This window comes from Gallus gallus, chromosome 1 (genome assembly GCF_016699485.2).
Source record: "Gallus gallus isolate bGalGal1 chromosome 1, bGalGal1.mat.broiler.GRCg7b, whole genome shotgun sequence".
NCBI classification, from domain to species: Eukaryota; Metazoa; Chordata; class Aves; order Galliformes; family Phasianidae; genus Gallus; species Gallus gallus.
The window spans coordinates 98,636,561-98,658,360 of NC_052532.1; the positions used below are offsets into that span (position 1 = coordinate 98,636,561).

The window sequence follows — 21,800 nt, forward strand, 5'->3', positions numbered from 1 at the left end:
AAAAAAAGAAGCATGTATTTATGCGGTAACATCAGCACTGTGCTTTTACCCCACTGGTAACACCATATTAAGGACACTCCAAAATGATTTGCAAACAATGCTGAAATCAGCCAATCCTCTTTAACCACCATCCTTGCAGCCGAGAACACGTGCAAGATACTAACAGCCCATCCCTCTTTTCTCCCAGCATTTGAAATGAGATTGCATAGTTTGGGCCAAAGTAGAAATAAAATAAAATAAAAAATAATAATAAAAAAAACCACAAAATAAATAAATAAATACAGAAAGAAATCCAAGAAAGGAGGTGTTAACTGATGGGAGACCTGACTGCAGCTGGTTCTCACTGAAATATCTGCCTGAAGAGGGAAAAAGAGTGAGGAAGGTGAAATAATGATACAGAAGAGATTCACTTTACAGCTTAATCCGGTGAAAATGGTATTTGGACTTTATGAATGCAGAAGGGAGAGGTTCTTTTATTCTGCAGACCTTTCATAAAGAAATTTATGCTCTTGAAAATAAAGTGGAGCTTTTGTATACGTCCCTGGATATCGACCTCTTTCTGTTATGGGTAACAGTGAGCACTGCCTGTTTTGTGCTCTGTAACAGAACTCAATTACATGTCTGTTTTCAATGCTAAGTTTATTACTTGGGATTAGAAGCTTTCCACTCTTTGAGTAAAGAAAGAGATAATAGACACTTGTAATGTTCTGTACCTTGTTGAGATTATAGTTTGGTAGTGCTGTCTGGTTGGGGCTGAACAGAAGGTTAAGTCTCTTTCAGTGTCTCACCGTGCTTGTGCTGAATACAATAATCAGTGCTTCTTTGGGATGAGAAGGTTGTAAGTGAGGTGCTGTCAGAGAATGAATCTTAAGCCCAAACTCCAGATTGGAGGATATGCTAGCCTGGTTTACCTTCTCATGATTTGGTTTATAACCTATCTTCTCGCAGCAAGAATTTGTTTTTGGTAGGGCTCTTCTGACTCCATTGTTATACTGTTTGTTCCTAATTGGTCGTAACATTTCTTCCTAATTAGCTTCATCAACGTCACCATAAATCATGAATTACTGTTGCATCAAATGGTTTTCATCATAAAAACAGGACTTCAATAAATAATAATAATAATAATTTCCCTGAAAAGTGTATAGCCCCGTATTAAGTATCTCAGAGAAATATTTTAATCCTAACTCTTTGAATTGATGGCTCAGCGAGGCTGGTCTACCAATGCAACTTTGTTACCTTTTTAAATAAAAAAGGACTGCTTCTTTTAGCAGTCTTTTTGCTGGTCATGCAAATATGATGCTAATTTAAAGCCAGTTAAAAGTTGTTATTTGCCTTAATAGAAACTGAGCTGTGCAGACCAGAAAGGGCTGAACTGGTTAGAAAAGAAATAAAAGAAAAAGAAAAAAGAAAAAAAAAAGAAAAAAAAAAAGGATCTACTGCAAACACTTTGATGATGTCTTGACTTTTCCAACACCAAAATTTCCTGACCTTCATATATAACAGCATTTAGAAAATTAAACATTTAATCTTCCTGTGCTGGAAGAACGTGGGCATAGCAAGTACAACTCATTCCGCTCACATATCCTGGAAGTTATCTGCTGCGAAGTATTATCTGCTGTATTCAACAATAACGAAGCTCTTGTTTCCAAATAAAGAGGTTAATTGGCTTTGTACAAAATATGCATATATGGCACGTATGACTAATATTGGTTTTGTGAAGGCTCATTGCGATGGGTACTAAAATTGTCTTTTATTGCCATTTTTACAACAATCTGTCCTTGACCAACAATTGCACTTGCAGAGCCCACGTTAGCACTTCATTACAACTGCTTAACATGTCCTCTGCACCTTCATTAATTGTGCTATTACACTACAAATGTGTTACCAGTTTTAAGCCTTTGCACTGTTTATCTCTTCTCTTTTTTATTATCAGTGTCATGGAAGTATTGGTGGCTCTCCATTTGCTTAGGCTGGTAGTAGAAATGGCTGTGAACCCTGATATCTAATGTCTTAGCATTGGTTTAAGAAACTCAGGTGTGGAGGTGTCCTGATGTGTCTATGTTAAGATCTAAATAAAGTTGCACATTATATATCTGCTGAACAATTGAAAATCATGCACTTGTATATTCTGTTTAATATAGAATCATAGAATCACCAAGGTTGGAAAAGACCCACAGGATCACCCAGTCCAACCACCCACCCATCACCAATGTTTCTCATTAAACCATGTCCCTCAACACAACATCCAAACATTCCTTGAACACCTCCAGGGTCAGTGACTACCACCTCCCTGGGCAGCCCATTCCAGTGCCTGAATATATATAAATATATAAATATATAATGGTGATATATTTATGATGTAAACCTTCAACAAATATTTTAACATTTCTAACACTGGGATGGTGGTCTCTGCCTGTAAGTGTTATCTTTTTGCCATAGCTCCAGAGATATGTAAAAGCTTGGTTTGACAAAGTGTTGGCAGGCACTGCTCTCTATTTGTCTGAAAACACATCCCAGAATTTGTCCATAGCAAATAGCACCTATGCTCAGAAAAGGCACCTCTGTCTTGTGCAAATTTCATCAATGATCATGAATCTTTCTGATTCTAAATAGTCCAGTCGTATTCTCGTATCTTGGGTCAGTTCCTAATGTTGGTATCTCAAAGTTTTGGAGAAGTTCTAGTATAAAAGAAATTTTCTATCCTTCGTTCCTCTATTTTCTTTCCCAGTTTTCTTCTTAACTGTACGGAGTTTTAGGTTTATGTAACTAATGTGTTGTTATGTCTCATGCAGCTTACACTTCTAGATCTGTGTCCTGGAGGAATATTTAGTGAGAGCTTGGTGGTGCTTTTTTTGTTTGTTTTCTTTTGTTTTTGTCATTGTTTTTAACTCATTTCAAATGTTAGTTTGCTGATGGTAAATAATGTATATTTTCTCAAGTTTCTCCCGAGATCCATATGATGAATAGTAATGAAATGTTAATTTTATTTTCTCTATATGTAACATTATTACTGGAAAAAATCTCAAAAAAAAAATCCCAACTCATTTAGACAGCTGAAAAATGAGCAGTGTCAGAGTCCTCCAATGACAGATTTGTCACTGATGATAACCATTTCTTTCTCTCTTAGTTTTTAAAACTTTTTACTGCAGTATCCACACATAACATCTAAAAGGCACATACATTTGTGCAGATTTTGTCACCAGTAAGCAATGGGCCAGATTCTCAGTAGATGTAGATTTATCATAGCTCCACCTATGCTTACAGCAGCCAAAGGTCTGTCCCAGTGCTTCCAGGATTACCACATTTCAGAGTTACTCTACTTTATATAATTAGCTATTCTACTTTTAATTTGTTGTGTAGCTAGCTCCACTCCACTACCAAATAAAAGACGGACAAAAGGAGACATTAAAATGTTTTAGATTTAAACAGTGAATTCTGCAGGGCAAGAAATAATGTTTAATAGCAACAGTGTCTTGCTGGTTCCATCCCAGGTTATTAATGGAGTGTGGGTATGCATGTTTTGGTAAACATCTGTATGAACAGCTAGCTTTCTGACCTGGCATTTGGCTGTATTTAGAGGACAACTTAGTTTGTATAAACTGAGAGGTAGGGTATCCTAAACATGTTCTTTAGTCAGTCATAGTGTGGACGGTTGTGCCTTAAGCACCCTCGTTCTTTCTTCTTGCGAAAACATAGGTACCTAAAACGTTATCTGATGTTTACCTACAGTCAGGATTCTTTTTGCTTGACTGAAGTGAAAGATTTCTATCTCCTCTCTGGCCAGAATTATTTTCATGACAAGAATTTGCTCTTACAGTCCACTTTGGAAAAAACAAAAGCAAAAACACCTAGATCCAAGCTTTTCCTCTAAATTCTTCCACAAAGACTTGAAAATTCAGTAGTACAAGGACTGAAAGACACTAGGTCTACTGAAAAAAAAACAAAAACAAAAACAAAACAAAACCAAGCCCCAAATAACAAAAAATAAAAATAAAAATAAAAAAGTAGCAAGCAACATAACAAGATTAGTACATATTTAGAAAAAAAAATCTTTGCTCTTAGTAAGAACCCCATTCCTTATAAGTAAATTAGCACCAGAATACAAAAGAATATTTACTGCAACATAAAAGGAGGAAATGGACTTAAAGGGCAACACACTGTACTGAGACTATCTGAATGTATGCCTTTTTAATGGCATTTCTAAAACAGAAACTGTTCAATTAAATGCAATCTGTCATGGTGGCAGGGAAAAGGAGGCAATTATGCCAAAGAAAGACATTTCACCATGAATGGTAACTTTTCAATGACTTAAAATGTGTATGTGTGTGTGATGTTTAAATAACATTAGACAATTACAGAAATTTAAAAATGATGAGCTTGTAAATGGATTTTCTTTCTATTATTCATCTGTTTTGAGCTTGTTTCAGCACTGTAGAGCACACATTTTCCTTTATTGCCCTTTCACTTCTTGGCGAATATTTGTCTTTGTGGAAGGTAAGCAATAAGGTTATATTTTCTAACCATTCACCAACAATCCTCAAGAAAAATAGCTGAGAGGAATTCCTTATCTGTCCCAACTCAATGCCATTCAGATACTTAGGAGAAATTGTATTTTGCCTATACAAGCTGCATGGCACGCTTGTACAGTACTACACTGCATAGTGTTTTACATCTTCTTCACATTTTGTTTTGTCAGTACAAATGGAATAAACTGCGTTTATCCACTCAACAAAAAACAAGCAGAGTTTGTTTGTTTGTTTGTTTAAAAGTAGCAGAAGAGTCAAAGGGTAAAAATAAAAGATCGCAATGTTCCTGAGACCTAAGGGCATCGTGTGTCTCAAGGATTGTACTATAGGTGCCAAAAGTTACAAATGTCTGACATTCGGTAGAAAATGGAAGCAGGGAACAGAAACCTTTGGGGGGCATATTCTGCTAAGTATACAACAGTAAAAACGTATCATATCTACTTATCATTTTTTTGCCATTTGGACTGTATCTATCATTACCAAAAACAGCCAGCTTAATCACATTAGACCAAAGCTTTAGGGGGACATTTAGGTCTTCATATCTCTCAAGTGTCCTGATTTAATTTGAACATCCTGAACTTTCATAGTAAATCAGAGTTCCAGCTGTCCTCTAACCAGCAGGCAAATTCTCACTTTCCATTATTCTCTCCTTATGCTGGCACTTTCCAGAGGGTAAACAGAGGTCTGATAACACATGGACACAGAAATGTCAGATGCCACTCTATTTAAATACAAAGGCATTTTAAGGTTGGTTACTTGGGCAGAACTGCTTGCGCATATAAATTTCCACTTCCAGTGGATTAAAAGCAAGAAATACACTGTTTGGATTAAGATACATGCCATTCAATTACTCTTTCACTTTAAAACAAATGTAGGTGCTTCAGTTTTCCATGCTTTGTGCTTGGAAACAATGCTGATTTAACATGCCAAGTCCATTTATTTTTTGTCTAATGTTTTGTTTGAAACTTACCGAGTGGTTCTTTTTTTCATCAGGAACTGCCTAGTCACAGAAATTTGTGCCAACAAGTACCTGTTTCAGTGACAGCTCCTTCAGGAAACTTTTCTTGGTTTATGGGGGGAAAAATATCTGGTCAGTGCTACATTATGAGTTTAATTTATAGTAACCAGAAACACACCAAAAAGTGAGTCCTTAGCACTCCAGTGGTTCGCTGCTAAGGTTTCCAGTGTTTCAGAAGAGAATCCTCGAGCTATTGGCAGTTTTGGTGTGTTCCTCTGTCATTATTCTATGGCATATTATCAGAATACAAAGTCTTACATATATTTCCTCATAGTTTCAAACATTTTCAGGAATTGAAAGTCATTTTGCATACAGCTAGAGCTCTGTGATGGCTTCTGATGATTCTTATCTTAGTACTGACTTGTGCATCTAGTGTAAGCTCCTGGGGTCAAGTACTGTCACCTGGCAAAAAGCACTTGCAAGCCTTGAGCGTGGACGTATGACTTTAATTATAACATGAGTCGTAGAAAATATGAAGTAGATGTGGAACAGCAGGAAATGGAAATAAGGGTAGATATTTAATATGGAAACCTAGACAAGGGCCTTCATCCACTGTTAATACAATGAAGATTCATACTCTGAGATCAAGTTCTTTTCCTTTCTGTTATGCCATAGCACAGTCATTATCAACTGCTCAAAGAATCAAAACGTCTTTGCTTTCTTCAAATAAGAAAAGTTATCGAAGCTCCAAGAGTGGTGAATTAAGCTCCAAAACCAGTAAATTGAGTCACAGGCAGTTGGGAAGTGCCCACTCATCTCAGTTTGTGCAGTGGTTCACGGACTGGAGTAGTTTGCAGGTTGCACAGTGAATAAGCCTTTTGATCCCCAGTAGCTGCTGTTCCTTTCCAACCACAGCACTAGAAACATGCACATTTTCAGCTGAGGCGGTGTTGCTACCTCTGAGGAACTCTTTGTAGCTACCCACATAGCATGATGAGGTGGCAGCACAGTCACTAACCCTGGAGGAGGGAACCTGCCTGGGTCACAGTTTACACCCACAAGCCCAGTGCAGTCAAAAGACAGGCTATATGATATAGGTCAGGAAGGGAAAGAAGGTCCCATTTTTACAGTCAAACCTATTAATTTGGTCATTTTAGAAACAGTATTGAAATCTTAAAAGAATCTTTCTGACAGCACCAGCTGAATATTTACTGTGTAAAGGAGCAGATCTTGTGCTGAGAATGCTGATCACCATGGGAAAAGTAACAGTAGGGACTCAAAATGGTCAGGACTCACCTTGAGCATGTTAATCTCAGAAATAAGGGGATGAAGCTCCTTTGCTTAGTTTAAGATAAATGTTTTTTCTCTCTCAGGAAATAATTCTTTACCTAATAAATTATTAAAGCAGCTCAGTTTAGGCTGGGAGTTATAAGGCCTTTTCTGGGCAAGGAAGATTCTCCACTTGTTCTGTCTGTAGCTCCATGTGTGGAATCACTTCCTCTTGGTTTTAAGTCTACGCTCCTTCTGTCACTTTTACTGTTTTGCTAAATGGTTGTACTTGGCCATTTAACCTCCTTCATAAAGCATTTTTGAATTTTCAGTTCAAGATGTAGAGTTATATCATTCCTCATGATTTTTCATCTACAGTGATCAGCTGGGCAAGTGTAATATTCATTGTAGATCATACTGCATATTTTCTTACTTACCATTCATTCTGTACTAAATATTCAATCTAATGATGCATTATAATAATTAGATTAAATGTAGCACAGGTACTTATCTTTGTACACGTTATTTATGTCTCGCTGTGTGATCTAACACTAAAAATCCTGTATCACTCCTGATGTCCTATACTGCTTTTTGTATCAAAGTTTGGCCCTAAATCAGCTACCCTTTTGTTAACTTAAGTTACATTATTTTTCTTGCCTATTAGGATCAACTAACTTGTTTCTTTTTGTGCTTTGCATTCTTAGCTTTCCTGATTTATTTTTTAGATATTTTCATTTAATTAATACAAGAAATCCTAGTAGAAAAAATGATAATTGATGTATTTTTTCATGTTCTTAGCTGTGGGAAGGGACTGAATGTATTTTTACTCAGAAGTGAAAAACAGGAGAATAAAAAGCATGAGACCCCTATCTGAAAAATATCTTCTTAGGTTTCAGTAGCTGGACAGGAGTATTTCTGAAATGCAAAGAGTACATGTCCAAGATAACATGATATATCCCTCCCCATATGGATCACATGGTACAGCTCCACTTGCAGAGATGGTATTGCACAAAAAATAGTTTACATTCATACCAAAAGTCAATAGAATAGAAGTTAAGGATTTGAACTTCAATTTACTGTTGCTTGAAATACTTAGATTCACTGTGATTATTATAGGCATCTGTATCATCACCCATCAAATCTTAGTGAACCAGTTCTAATGATCTCGCATCAAATCATTGACTCTCCTGCACATGCGGAGGATATTGATATTTATTGGTCTATCCCTAAACAAACAGCCTTTGCTAAAACTCCTGACTGAATTTCTGTGGAAGTCTTAAACAGAGAAACTGTGTGATCCCTGAAAACGCTGGTACCATCTGGCTCCTGACAATGGCTCCATGGGCCTCAGTGAATCCTACTTCTCCTCAGAGAGTGATGGTGGCTTAATTAGCTTCATATCATCTCAGTAAATGAGGATGCCAGGAACATCAGTCCTCTTAATGACAAATGTGTTATAGGCAGTATGGAGTGTTTCAGCCAGAAATCCATGATGTTGATAGAGGTGTTGCTCTTCTTTGTTGCACTCGTATTGTATCCACAAACCATAGCTGCAATGGATTATTCCTGACCTTTCTTAAAAGCTTGATTGATTTTTCTTTATATCAGCATCATCAGGAATGTGTGTACAGCAAGAAATGGTTATTGCTACAATCTAGTTCCAAAACTGTGGTTTGGGATCAATTAGTAGGTCATGAAGAATTTCTGGAAGGATACGGCTCAGCAGAGCTTCTGAGTAAAGCATATTGTATGCATTCCTAAGGCGTGAATACCCTTCTGCTCCCTAGCAGTAAAATATTCTCTTCACCTGGACTAGGTCAAATAGCTCTTTATGACAGTGGAGCTTTCCTTCACTAAATGTGAAATAACCCAGCTTCTGGTTTTAAAAGACTTCTTTTTAAATTGTTATTAGAGTAATTTTACCTAAAGGAAATGAGAAAACTTTCTCACTCTTTAATCTTTTACCATGTTCTCAATATAAACAGCAAATATACTGAAAATTCCTATTGCTGTTTACTGACAAATACAGTAAGATCAGATTTGGAAAATATATAGAATGGGATGTTATATCCAAATTTCTTCTTCCCATTGAAAGAAAAAAGAAACAGTGTTTTTTTGTGTGTGTGTATGTTTTTTTCCCCTCCATGAATCCAACATTGTACAGCTATGCTGAAAAATATCATTCAGGCAAATGGAGAGAGTTTTCCTGAGTACTGTAAGAAGTGTGGGCTTTCATCTGCAACCTGTTATTTATTTCTGCAGTCCATGCAAGAAGCAGCCATCACCAAGTTCTGTGAAGAGTGCCTTTGTACTGTGTATAATATGCACTGAAAGTGTGCAATTGCTGCTGCTTATCCAGGAAATATGCCACCCTTTTACAGGATAAAGTCATGTGATATGATAATGATGCTAATTATCCAAGATGGTAACTTGATGGATCTTGTTCATCACTTGCAGGTTTTAATCTTTAAATCTAATGGTGAGGGGTCAAGTTGAGGCATGTTTTAAAGCAAGGCTTTATTCAAAGTCCCCCTACTTGACCAAATACAAGCAAGAAAGGTGCACCATGGACTGGCCACAGATTCTCAACTTTTCTGTCCCTTCAGCTGTAAATTTTGGTTCCACTGTACTACTGTGAATTCCTCAATGACAAGGAAAGTTGTTTGGTCAGTCAGTAGAATGACTATCAGGAAGCACAAACCTTCTAAAATGATTTAAGAGTTTGCAACTTGCTGCCAAATCCTGGTTTTAAACTAGCAGCATTAATACCTAGATGCATCGAAAAGCAAAACAGTGATTCACACGCAATTATACACATTGGTGCAAATGGTTAGTAGTAGTCATCAACCGGAGAGTAGTTAAGATACACTTCTGTTTTGTTTTTCTCTCTATATACTTCAAACCATACCCCCTGGTGTTGTAATTTCATATACCATCACGGATGCAAATATATCTCTACTGAGTTACACTGAGAACTATGTTATATTTCAATGGTTCCTGAGGACAAAAAGATGGATCGTTTTGATCTTTACAGAGAACTTTAGCAGAAACTTGCAATAGAAATGTTTTAGTAAATCTTATTTGGATCTGTGATATATTGTCTCCATGTTGTATAATGCTTTTATATTAAATTAACCTGGACGGCCAAAGTTTTAATCATTTCTGATAAGCCACTATGACTATCATTAATTTTTATTTTACATGCTTTACTTGCATAGAACAGTATGGAACTCCAGGAATACCTGAAGTGACTTGAAAGTGTTAGTGATGATTTTATACCATAGTAGGAAAATCCTGATACTGAATATTCTTGTGCCTGTGAAATTGCTTAAGTCCTTTCTTTTAAAATAACAACAACTAAACCTTACATGCTGAAACAAACAAACAGGAAAACAAACAAGCAGGGAAAAAAAAAAAAAAAAGAAAGAAAGAAAAAGAAAAAAAGCCCACAGCAAATACATACCAGATCTGGGTCTTGCTCTCTTTCTGCATTCTTCAAAGAGAAGTGAAGTGATCGGGTAAACTGAGTGCAAAATGAATAAACTATATTTTTGCTTTGGTTTCACTTTAATTGGCTTTGTCTGTGTGCAAGATGACAGAGAAGGTTTGAGTCATTCAGAATTGTCACTTCTATAATTAAAAAGAACTGTTACCAAAAGAGTAGATTCATTGTTCAGACTGGGATTGAATTACAGAGTACGCTTAATTATCAGCCTTTCTTTCTACTTATTTTAATGTATTATTAATTCAGTTTCTCAAAATATCCTTTTCATTTACAACAGTTGATGGAATAAAATGTGACACAATTTGTTTTCTTTTCTCCTAAGTAGATGATGTACTCTAACAAGAGCAGGTCGACATGACCTTAGCTGTAGTTATATCACATGATAACTACAATAGGGCCTTATCAGAATCTCTTTCTCTTTTATGTGTTTGAAAATTCTCAAAAATAAAGATCTGTGTAGACTTTAACCCTTCATAGCAAAACAATAAAAAAAACTAAAGTAGTTCTGAATTTATAGCTAATATTTGTCTGGGGTCCTTCTTAACCAAAGTTGTACATCGGGCAAAAAAAAAGATTCTGTTTTCAGTAAAAGGAAAATAAGAAATGAATGCAAATTGGCAGTTGTTTTGATAGTCAGATGACTCTTAACTACACAGATGTTAACATTTGATTATATTGTTGTCATTCAACCTTTTTTTTGTTGTTGTTTTTTCCCTTGTTTTACACACCTCTTCTCTTCTCTTCTCTTCTCTTCTCTTCTCTTCTCTTCTCTTCTCTTCTCTTCTCTTCTCTTCTCTTCTCTTCTCTTCTCTTCTCTTCTCTTCTCTTCTCTTCTCTTCTCTTCTCTTCTCTTCTCTTCTCTTCTCTTCTCTTCTCTTCTCTTCTCTTCTCTTCTCTTCTCTTCTCTTCTCTTCTCTTCTCTTCTCTTCTCATCTTCCCCTTCCCTATTTTCTCCCTCTCTCTCTCTCCCCCTTTTCTTTCTGATAATGTGCTTTGAGCAGTCTTTTGAATTGTGATTAATTTCCAGTCCTTGCTGGCTTTTGAACTTAAATATTTAGAAATGCCACAGGCTATCTCAGCATACTACTTGACTAAATTCTCATGTGGTGTAAATCAGAAAGACTGTCTTACCATGAAACCCAATGTTTTATTCCAACCAAGGGGCCTCAAAGTACAGATGGACACACCTAATTTGGAAATGGTTTTCTGGCACCAGCTACACAGATACAATTGCTAATTTTAGGTCCAGGGACTGACTATTTTTTGATGCAATGGAAAGCTGCGCCTTACAGAGATGTCTGCTACATGAGTTATACCTGCTCTCAATGCAGCATTTGGTGTATTACCTATTGTTTAAGTACTGACAATCTTCTCTCTGCAGCTGATAGTAAAATAGACTGCAATCCAAAGATTTTGCACTCAGATAGCTGGATAATTCAAATGTCCTTGAAGTCTTAGAGAATGATGCAGCTTAGGAGCTGGCTCCCCACCCTCTCAATGCTGACGGCTGTTAATATTTGCAAAATCACCGCATAAATAATTTGGCTATGACTGTTCAGCTTTTCAAGGAGATCAGTTCTGGTGACAGCAACATGCAAAGAAAGAATATTATACATCCAATGCATCCACAGATGTCCTTTTTATCTAATTCTCATGGAATAGTTTGAGGGCATCTACATATCTTACTATCTCACAGAGCTAGTAGAGTGTTCAGCTGGTTTATGAATGGAAAGAATAGATTTATAATGATACTGCAGCAGACGCACAAATAAAGACTTCAGTAGATCAGATTTAATCCTATAAATCTCAGGTGAAATACACTAGTTTTAGATGGTATGGCACATGTTGCTTCATAATATTTACTAGGAGCCTCTGAAACATGAAGCATTTCATTGCTACTTGAAACAAGATTGATTTATGCACAGCTTTTTAGTAAAATCACAACCAATGCTTTTTGGAAAAACACGTACCAGCAGATGTCTCTTACCAAGTGTCTGCCATTTTAAAGCATTCAAGCAAGAAGTTGCTGCAATAAGAAATGTGGGTTTTTTTTTTTTGTAGTTCTCCTTCACACGAACCGAGACACTTTTAGGGAGAGCTCTACATTGTCTGAGAACTACTTGGCACAAGAGTTCAAAAATCTATCATATGAGTATGGTGTGGACATTGTCAATTCTGTAGAGCACCTTCAATACTTGTTCCTGACTTTACTAGAGATGTGTTTTTCAAAATGAATCTCACTGTGATTTTTACAGGTCCTATCTGTGATCAGAACTCCATCTGGATTCCTGCTGTCTGCACACAAACATAGTGCCACTTGAGATATCTAGACACCCAAGACTTCCTGACAGGCCTGGCAGATATGACACAGGATCTGCAGGAGAACTCCATCTTTCTCGAATGTTAGCTGGAAACCAGGAAGGATAGCCTCAGGAAACCCTATAAAATACTAAAGAGCTATGGATTCTGATTTTCTTTTGACATTGTAATTTATTATTAAACACGTGTTGGACTCTACATATTTGGGGAATAGAAAGCATCTGAAGTGACTGATTTTGCTTTCTTGTCAGAAAAGAAAATACTGCAACAAGTTATTTAGGAAAATGGCAACTAGACTCTTCCCCTAACACACAGTCTAAGAATAATTTATTTGATAAGCCATGTTTGGTCTTGGATAGCTTTACATATGTTGTTGGTGATGAGGAGGACCTAGATAAAAAGATAAGTAAGTGTTATTGAGAATTAGCGAGGATTTTCCTTTTTTCTAATTCTGGAGGTTGTATTCACAAGACTGTTCTGTTCCAACTTATGACATGAAATGGAGACTTTTCAGGTACAACAGAAGACAAGGACAAATGGGAGATAACTGTGTAAATACAAAATACCCATCACAGCTCATCACTGGATCCCAGTGCCTACTACAATGATGCCTCACAATTTCAGTAGTCCTGTGGCCAAAAAGATTACTTGTATCCTAGTTTCCTGACACTGATGGTAACTAAGACAAAATTACTTGTATCCATATTACTATACTCTCACAGTCTTCACAGAAAGATGGCTGCATTAAGACTGTTCAGTGAGATAAGTCAGCTGCTCATACAATCTACCCCACACTAACGCTCAGAATCTGGCTGGCAATAGTCTGGGAAAATGTAAACTGGCCCAGAAAAAAAAGCATGCTACATTCAAATGATTTAACTTTATAGGAAATTGAGATACAGTGCCCAGGCGCTACTTAAATTACAAATCTAGACATAGTCAAGAGAATCATTGAAACAAATTACATGTAGGATTTTTTATTTTTTTATTTATTTATTTATTGCAGAGCAGTACTGAAATAACTTCTCAATAGAATAGAAACTAGATTGGTCACGCTTCGTGCTTTTTGTGTATTGAAATGCAGTTTGGGTTTTCTTTCTTTCTTTCTTTCTTTTTTCTAAATTATTAAAAGTCAGAAAAAGAATCCCAGTAAAACTGGCTGTATTTCAGCAAGTGCATATGCTTTACATATAAATCTGCAAAGCAAAGCTGTCATTTATTAATGTAAAATCTCTTCATTTTTTCATTATGCACCACTAAGCACTCATTCATTGTTCAGCAAGTAAAAGATCACCCTCAAGCTTTTAATAGGAAAGAATCTAAGATCTGAGGCATCTTACAGATGGTCTTGAAGATTCAGATTTTCTTTTTCATCTATTAGAAGTGAGAGATAGTCTGCACTGCTACGCTATCGTTGAGCTGATATTAATGATTAATGCCATTTCTCACACCATGTAAGATACTAAACTATTTAAACAAACAAACAAACAACAAAAAAAAAATAGAGCAGTGCCTTAATGCATTTATTTATTTATTTATTTATTCATTCATTCATTGCGTTGAATCCAGATTGGAATAAGGAAGTGCTGAAATCCGTGTGAGGGAAGAAAAAAAAATCTCTCTTGTGAAGTCCAGAAAACTTTGAGTTAGTGATTCTCTTTGGCAGTAAAATTTAAGGTTAATGTTTATATGCAAAGTAGTGACTCCTTTTTGTGTCTTCCTAGCTGATCAATTTTGCATTTGGTCCTAAACAGCTGACTGTAATCAGACAGAGCACTATATCCATTGAGTTCAGTCTGGCAACAACTCTTGCGTTCTTCCAGTTTGCCTGACTCTGCCTGTTCTAATTCTTCCATTCAACTCTCTTCTAGTTAATTAAAGATTGTTGATATTTTAAATAAATGTTAATTCTCTATAATTACTAATTTATATTAAGCCCAGGAACTTACTGACTCGGCGCCCAAGATTAAGACCAGAGACAGCCCCCCACCAGCACGTGCCTGCTTATTTTCTCCATTTGTCGTGTTGAAAGAAGTACAGTCTTACTTCTCTGCTTTGCAAACTCGGCTTGTTGGAGAATGTGTGGGCAAAAGCTCATTCTATCAGCTTAATTCCTTTCCTAGCTCTCCATTTCTCTGTGTGTATAAAAGCTATCAGATGCAATGATGTGATGGGCGTTTCAGCAGAACTTGTTTCCCTCATGCACTGTTCAGCCAGCTTACACGTAGCACTGGCAAGGTGATGTCTGTCTTCCCAAGCTGGATGAGGTGGAGGCACAAAGAGGACAACATCTACTATAGTGCAAGTGTTAAAACGATGACTGTTAGAAAGATGTAGAAGCCATGACTGTGCTTATGCCACTAAGATCCCTGGGCAGTGTACCCACTGCTATATATCCTAGGGAGAAAGTAGAGGAGGTTTGGGGATGTTGATGAATGTTATGGCATGGAAATTCAGTCATAAGAACTAATGACTATCTCACTGACAGTAAAATTCTGGAATTTAAGGGCATTATTTCAAGTTTATTACAGAAGATCCAAACAATAAAATATTACCCCTAGTTTTCAGAATGAGCATCCTTCTTCCTGATAAATGAATAGCTCTTTGAGGTTTATGCACCTTTTCATGCTTATCATTATAGTAGGGGTCATAAAAAGGTATTGCAGTGGCAGTGTGCTTTAGATGTTAAATATTTATAAAAAATGTATTGTACAATTCTGTGTGCATTCACCTTTTAGGGGGAAAAATGTCATTCTTATATACAGCTCCACTGCCTATGTAAACTGTGGTTCAACTACTCTTCCAGCTGATGTGAGCTTTGTTTCCCTGATATGAAAGAATTCTAACTAATGGCAACTGAGGATCTGGCCTAGCTCACTTGATTCATGAAGCAATGACTTTCTTATTGTTCAGGAGCTCTGTTTGTTTCTGGTTTTACTTCACAGTCTTTAGAACCCTTCATGTTTATTGCTGGCCTCTCTTTTGTCTTCCCTTTAGTCTCCGTCCTTTTAATTCTGATTCCTGTACTAATACAAGTCTTTATGTCACTGAAAATTAACAATACCAAAGCAGTGCCCTGCCAGAGCAGAACAGATCAATGACCCAGGAGCAGCCTGTTCCAGCTCAATGGTGCACAAGTCATTTGAACTTCCACTCTCCAGTGCCCAACCTCCAAAGGAGCAACCCTTTTGCCCAGCATATTAACTTCTGGAAACTCCTTGTTAATCACTGTGGCTGCAGTTCCTGCTCTGAATTTTTTGCTACTATCGGAGTGCAACTTCTCATTAGACTAAGACAGTTTTCTTTTGTCCTCCTTTCCATCTTGTCTTCTGTTGTCAGTAAGATTAGCAGCGCTGCTCTGGTGTTCTGTTTGGTAGTGGTGTGACGGAGTGCTGACAGTTATGTTTACTTTATGAAACGAACTATTAGAAAATAAGATTTACAGTGTGAACTGGCACTGCTCCACTAATGGGACAAATCTGATATTCAGCAGGAAGACATATATATGATGGTCTCCATTGTGTATAGTATCATCAGGGAGAAAAGTAACATCATATTTTTTTTCTTTGCTAGCATTCTTATAAATAATATATTCTTCAAACAGAAATATAGAATCATGGAATCATTAGGGTTGGAAAAGACTGCTAAGATCATCTAGTCCAACCATCGACCCATTGCCACCATGCCCACTAAAGTAGAAGGATAGCATATCTAATGGAACCAATGATTAAAAATTCTGCATTCAAACCCACACTGACATAGAGATGTGGCTGAGATCAGTGTGAGCACAGAACTTACAGAGTACATGATCTTCCCGTTACTTTGGATTTATCAAATAACAGTTTGGCAGATACATTCAGGAGACACTTTGTTTGGAATTATTCCTTCCCTTGTGGCGGTCCCTGAAGTCAGCTTCCTTTCATTGGAAACTAACAGAGATCTTGAGTGTGAATGCAGAAGTAGTTTAACCACCAAGGCAGGAACATTTCAGTTTGGATATTTCAAATTGTATTTTTGCCTATAAGAAGGAAGTTATTATGAACTTAGTCCAGGGAGACATTTCAACCTTTTCTTAATGAAAAAAATTCTTTTTGTGATACTGGCGGGATTTATCAGTGCAAGAAGTAACAACTGGGGCTCTAGAGAAAGACGTAATGCTGTTTCATGGAGGATTTGGATATTTTGAAATTTGATCTTGCTCCAAGTCAGAAGGAAACTAAGAATATTTAAGTTTTCATGAAAGAAAAGAGAAACTTAATGCCAGGAAAGTCTGATAAAGCTCTGGCATCCTCATTCTGAATTGGGCCTGCAAGAAATAGGACAGCTTTCCACCACGTCTTTGCTGAGCTGCAGTATTCTTCTCAAGCACTAACAAAATAACACAATAAGAAAACTCCAAGGGGGAAAAGATGTCTATAGGAATTTACTGACCACAGTGTGAACACAGCTTTTAACTGAAATCACAAGACACTAACTCTTTTCTTCAAGGGAAATTAGAGCTTTTCACACATTCTTCACTGGGGTGCTGAAAGAGGCAGGAGAAACAGAGGGCTATCACATTTATAAATAGCTAGATTTCAAAAAACATGCAATAAAACGAAGCTTAGAGACATGTTATCTTTGTTCCACTTTAGGGTCCTCATTTCCAGACATGGACACTTGGCCTAAACATGCAGTCTCATGGCACAAGGTTGCCATCATTACTTAGTCAGCACCAAAGTCATTGCCACAGCCTCCCTGTCCCCAGAAAAATCATCAGAATTATTGTTAGTGTGTAAAATAATAGTATTGTTTTACCAGGATGTAGGCCATTTAAAATAGATTTTTGAGCTACCATAGAAGGACTGTAGGGCCACTAGGGCACTGCAGTGCCTCTCTCCCCAACCAGCCCCTATCCACAGCCCCGGTGAGATGACCCCAAGATCAGTTAAGAACAGTGACCAGGGCTGGCCATCCCCAGGCACTGCTATAGGCCCTTAGCCTGGATAGGAAGGAACAGAGTGGGGTCAGGACAGTGCCCATCTCAGTGGGCTACAGACTGGGCCGGAGGGCAAGGCAGCGCTGGCAGCAGCACCCAGGGAGGCCTTTCCCCAGAAAGCCCTGTCTGAGCTGCTGGGCAGTCCCTGAGGCTGCACCAGCCCCGTATGGCTGCCTTCCCTGGGGAAGCGGCACTCAAATCAGGCTGGTGTGAGGGGCCTGCGCTATGTCAAGGCCCTGGTGTTGTCACAGTGTTTCTTTCGCCATTAATATCCAGTGCAGCAATAAAAAGGGTGTTAAATTCCCACCTGAGGCTCAGAGGTCCATTGCAGTCTTTCAATTGGCATCTGGTAGAGGAAGAAAGCTGTGCTGAAGGCTGACAGGACAGAGCAGGGATGTTGCCCTCACGAAGGCTGCCTTACTGACCAATTCAGTAAGCCCCAGGCTGCGATACCCACCTGGCCACCCCCAGGCACCCTCCCACAGGACCAGGCTCTCCCTGGTGCTGGGTGCTGCCCACAGCCTCCCATTGTGGCTGGGGAGAATGGGATGAGTTTGCTCTCCTGTGGGGAGGGACTTCAAGCACTCCCGTCAGGCTGCATCCCAGCCCATGGTGGTTCATGTGGAGAAGCCACGAAACCAACTGAGGACAAAGAAATCTATCATTAGCTTCAGACTGAGAATAAATAATACTAATAATATGTAAAGAGCATCAGCTGGATGTGGAAACGAACTGTCACTTCACGATGAAGGATGCTCACACATATACAAGCACATAATTCACAACAATATCCTTAAAAAGATAGTAAGAATTTAAATGCGTGTGTATGCTTGGGTATTTAATGCACCATGCAGGCATCATATTTCTTTCATATTCTAAACACAAATCATGGCATCTTCTTTAATGAGCTGAGTTCCATGGCAATGATGAATTTTTATGGCAAATAGCACTACCGTGCCATGTTTCTTCATTAAAACCCTGATTCAGCAAAGCATTTAAACATACGCTTAACTTCAAGCACCTGATTAATCCCCAAACTTTCTGTGCTGTGCGCATCCTTAATATTCACTAGATCCATATGGAATTTGTTTGAATTGGGTCATACATATCAAACATAACGGCTATGTATCTACAGGATACCCTGCCGAAAACAATTAGTTAAAATGCAAGGTGCTTCATTTGCTCTGCATTAGTAATTTTAATTTTCACTGCCTCTTTGATTTGTGAAGAGTGAGTGTGTATGCACACATGAACTCAAGACCTGAAAAAATGATGAAGGTAAAAAAAAAATAAAGGCACATTGTGGGTTCAGGACATCTATAATAAACTTGAGCTTCATCAGCATTTCTAAGTTTTTTAACCAAGAAATATTGATTCATGTTTATTATATTTTATGGCACTTTACATCAATTTATAACAGTTACATTAAGGAATAGATGGGCCGGGATAAAAGCCAATATGGGTATGAAAAAGATGAAGTGCTGTCAGGAATAGCAACTTTCAAGCCTCAGGTACAGCCCTTGTTTTTATACTTTATGATATTTTATTTAATCTATGGTGGAAGGATTTCATGATTAATTTTAAAATACAAATGGTAGAAAACAGCATGCCATAGAATGACCACCTGAAGATCATCTTACAAATGGCACTGTTTCAATATCAAGTCAAATATAAATTATTTTCAAAACATTTGTAACTAAAGAGTGAAGCCATAATAACACTTGTGCAGAATCATGGTTGAAAATGTTTGAGAGAAAATGAATTTAGGTTTCAAATTCATTTTAGAAATGATCATTTTAGAAACTAAGAGACATCAGTTAAAAAAAGTAGTTTTATGCACCAAATCCCTTGTTGCTATGTTACCATAGATATTTATATGAGAGGGTATCTCCCAGTGTGAGCCAAAATCTGTTCATGCAAATATTCATGAGGCAGGTGAAACAAAGAAATAATGAGGAATTTGTGGAGTCTTCATCAAGTATTTCCTTCACTCTGTACAGTTATCTAGTCCAGCAAGACCTCTTCATTTACAAGCTGTACAATGGGGATTTCTTCTTCTGCCATCTCAGCTGACAGATATGGCCCAGGTTCTCAGCAGTTCTGGAAGTGCTGCAGGATCCTGTAAAACTGAAATACAGGTTGAGGCTGCTCTCTAGGGCTGCTTATGGCAGAGAATCACAGAAATTAAAACATATAGCTAACACTTTAAAAATAGGCATAGTATATCAGTGTGTAATTTTGAGTACTTAATGATTTCCCAGTCCTAAGCAGAAAATTTATGCTCTGCTACAGAGGCACAGTTGGTAATCCCAAGGTAATTAGGCAGGAAATAGATTTACTTGCTGCTGTATTTTGAAATAGTTGATTGACTGCTGAAAATACTAGGAAAAGCTGGTAAAAGTTTAGAAGTCTCAGTCTGTAGTATAATATGCTTTTTCCACGTGTCCCAAGATTGTTAAATTCATTCTCTGACATTTCTTAGTATTCTCTCTCAATGGACATTGGAATTTTCCTTTGAGCATTTCCCATCTATATAATAAACAATATGGCGCTTTCTAGGCTTGTCACCCAATGAATACAGAATATGCTTGAGGTAAGTAAATGAATAACAAAATGATAAGGAAATTGTGTACATGTTGCTCATGTATTCCGTTAGTTTGGTGGCACAAGTTCTGGGAGTGTGCTGTATTTTTATTGTCACCAGACATAAAACAAGTATGCTTTGGGCCAATGCAATCGGATTGGTACAGTGATAGAAAGCCATCTGAACATGGCAAATGTAAAGTTGAAGGCATAGGATCCAGTAACAGCAAAGTCATGGGACCCATTATTAGCCACCTGACACTGGGAGCTGTCTGGGTTATCTTCTGGTGGAATCCAAAGTGTCCTTCGTGTTGCTACAGCGCCCAGGTCTCTGTTTCCTCCTCTTTTGTCATCTTTCCAGTCACCCCTGCATTAAGTTTAGCTAGGGAGTGTATTTCACAGGCTTTTTTAGCCATGATGATGGCTGGGGTGTAATATTTAGCAGGGTGTACGAAATAAACATCTATCACAGTCTACAACAGCACAAAGCGTATCTTAAGCAGAGACATCTCACCAATTTTCCATTATCTCTCAATAGCACACAAATACCCGGAAAATTATGTAGCTTATATACTTGAATATTTGTTGCCAAAAGCTGGCTTTAAAGTGGTTATTGCAATGCAAGTTCAGGCCCTAGTCCTACAGCCTGATCACTGGTACCCGTGAGTCTTGCATCTGTTCACAATTGTATTCTTTTTTCTCGGTCACAGCAGTTGAGTGGTGCACCTACACAGAGCAGAATGTAAAACTGGGGCCCAAATTTATGCACCATCTGCCCTTGGTCATGCATGCCAACTTTTATGAAAATCGATCACTTTGTCTCTCCAAAGAGCTCCCACAAGAAAAATGCCCCCATATAAGTTTGGAATTTACAATGAAACATTATCTTTCCTCAATGATCTGTTTTTACTGATTGGTTGTTGTTCTTTGTTGTTTTGTTTTTTTCTTGTGCAAATATTCATCGTTATATTGTTTGGGGTGGAAGATGTCAGTTCAGCCTGAGGCGTGACAAAATATCCAGAAACACACCACTTGCTGTGCCCCATTGCTTTAATATTGTGCTGTTTAATAAGAAAATGACCCCAAGTGCTTGGATGACAACTCCAAAATGGACCATAAATATTCTGTACATAAGGAAAAGCTGAGAGCTAAAGTACGCCACATAATATTGCTATGGTGCAAAAGGGAATAGGAATACATTCAATTTGCCTAAGTATCTTTGTAGTGACAGCCACTAACATTTATTTAGAAGATACACCGAGTGGATATTTAATATGTGTTTTTTAATAAATGAGTGAAAAGAAATATGGGTTACTCTGCAAATGGACATTAGAGGAGCACCGATTTGGGTTTGATGTATAAGATGCATAAAGAACCCAATTCTGAGCACTGCTAAGTGATCCTTGCAAAACGCTGAGCCCCTGCTAATTTCAGTAGGAGTTGAGCAAACTCAGCACCTGGCAAGGATGGGTCTATCTATATTTAAATATGGAATGAACACTCATCCAAGCAGTTATGATAAACTGAATCAGCTTAGAAATTACATGTTTGGTTAAATTGGGGTAATCACAAAGAGGGAGACGCTCAAATAAGCAGTCATAATTGGTACAACAATGATTGTGTCCTCCTTCTGATCTCAGGTCCTCCCTGAGGATTCTCTCT

General features: G+C 37.6%; 1 long non-coding RNA gene across 2 annotated transcripts in view; it reads left to right on the forward strand.

Moving 5' to 3' along the window:
- Nucleotides 1-13,334, forward strand: part of LOC101749482 — a 45,856-nt gene extending 32,522 nt beyond the window's left edge. For both annotated transcript variants that reach the window (XR_005849482.2, XR_001470146.4), the window contains exon 4: nucleotides 12,514-13,334. This is a non-coding gene — a long non-coding RNA (uncharacterized LOC101749482). The remainder of the gene's footprint in view (nucleotides 1-12,513) is intronic.
- The last annotated feature ends 8,466 nt before the right edge of the window (nucleotides 13,335-21,800 follow it).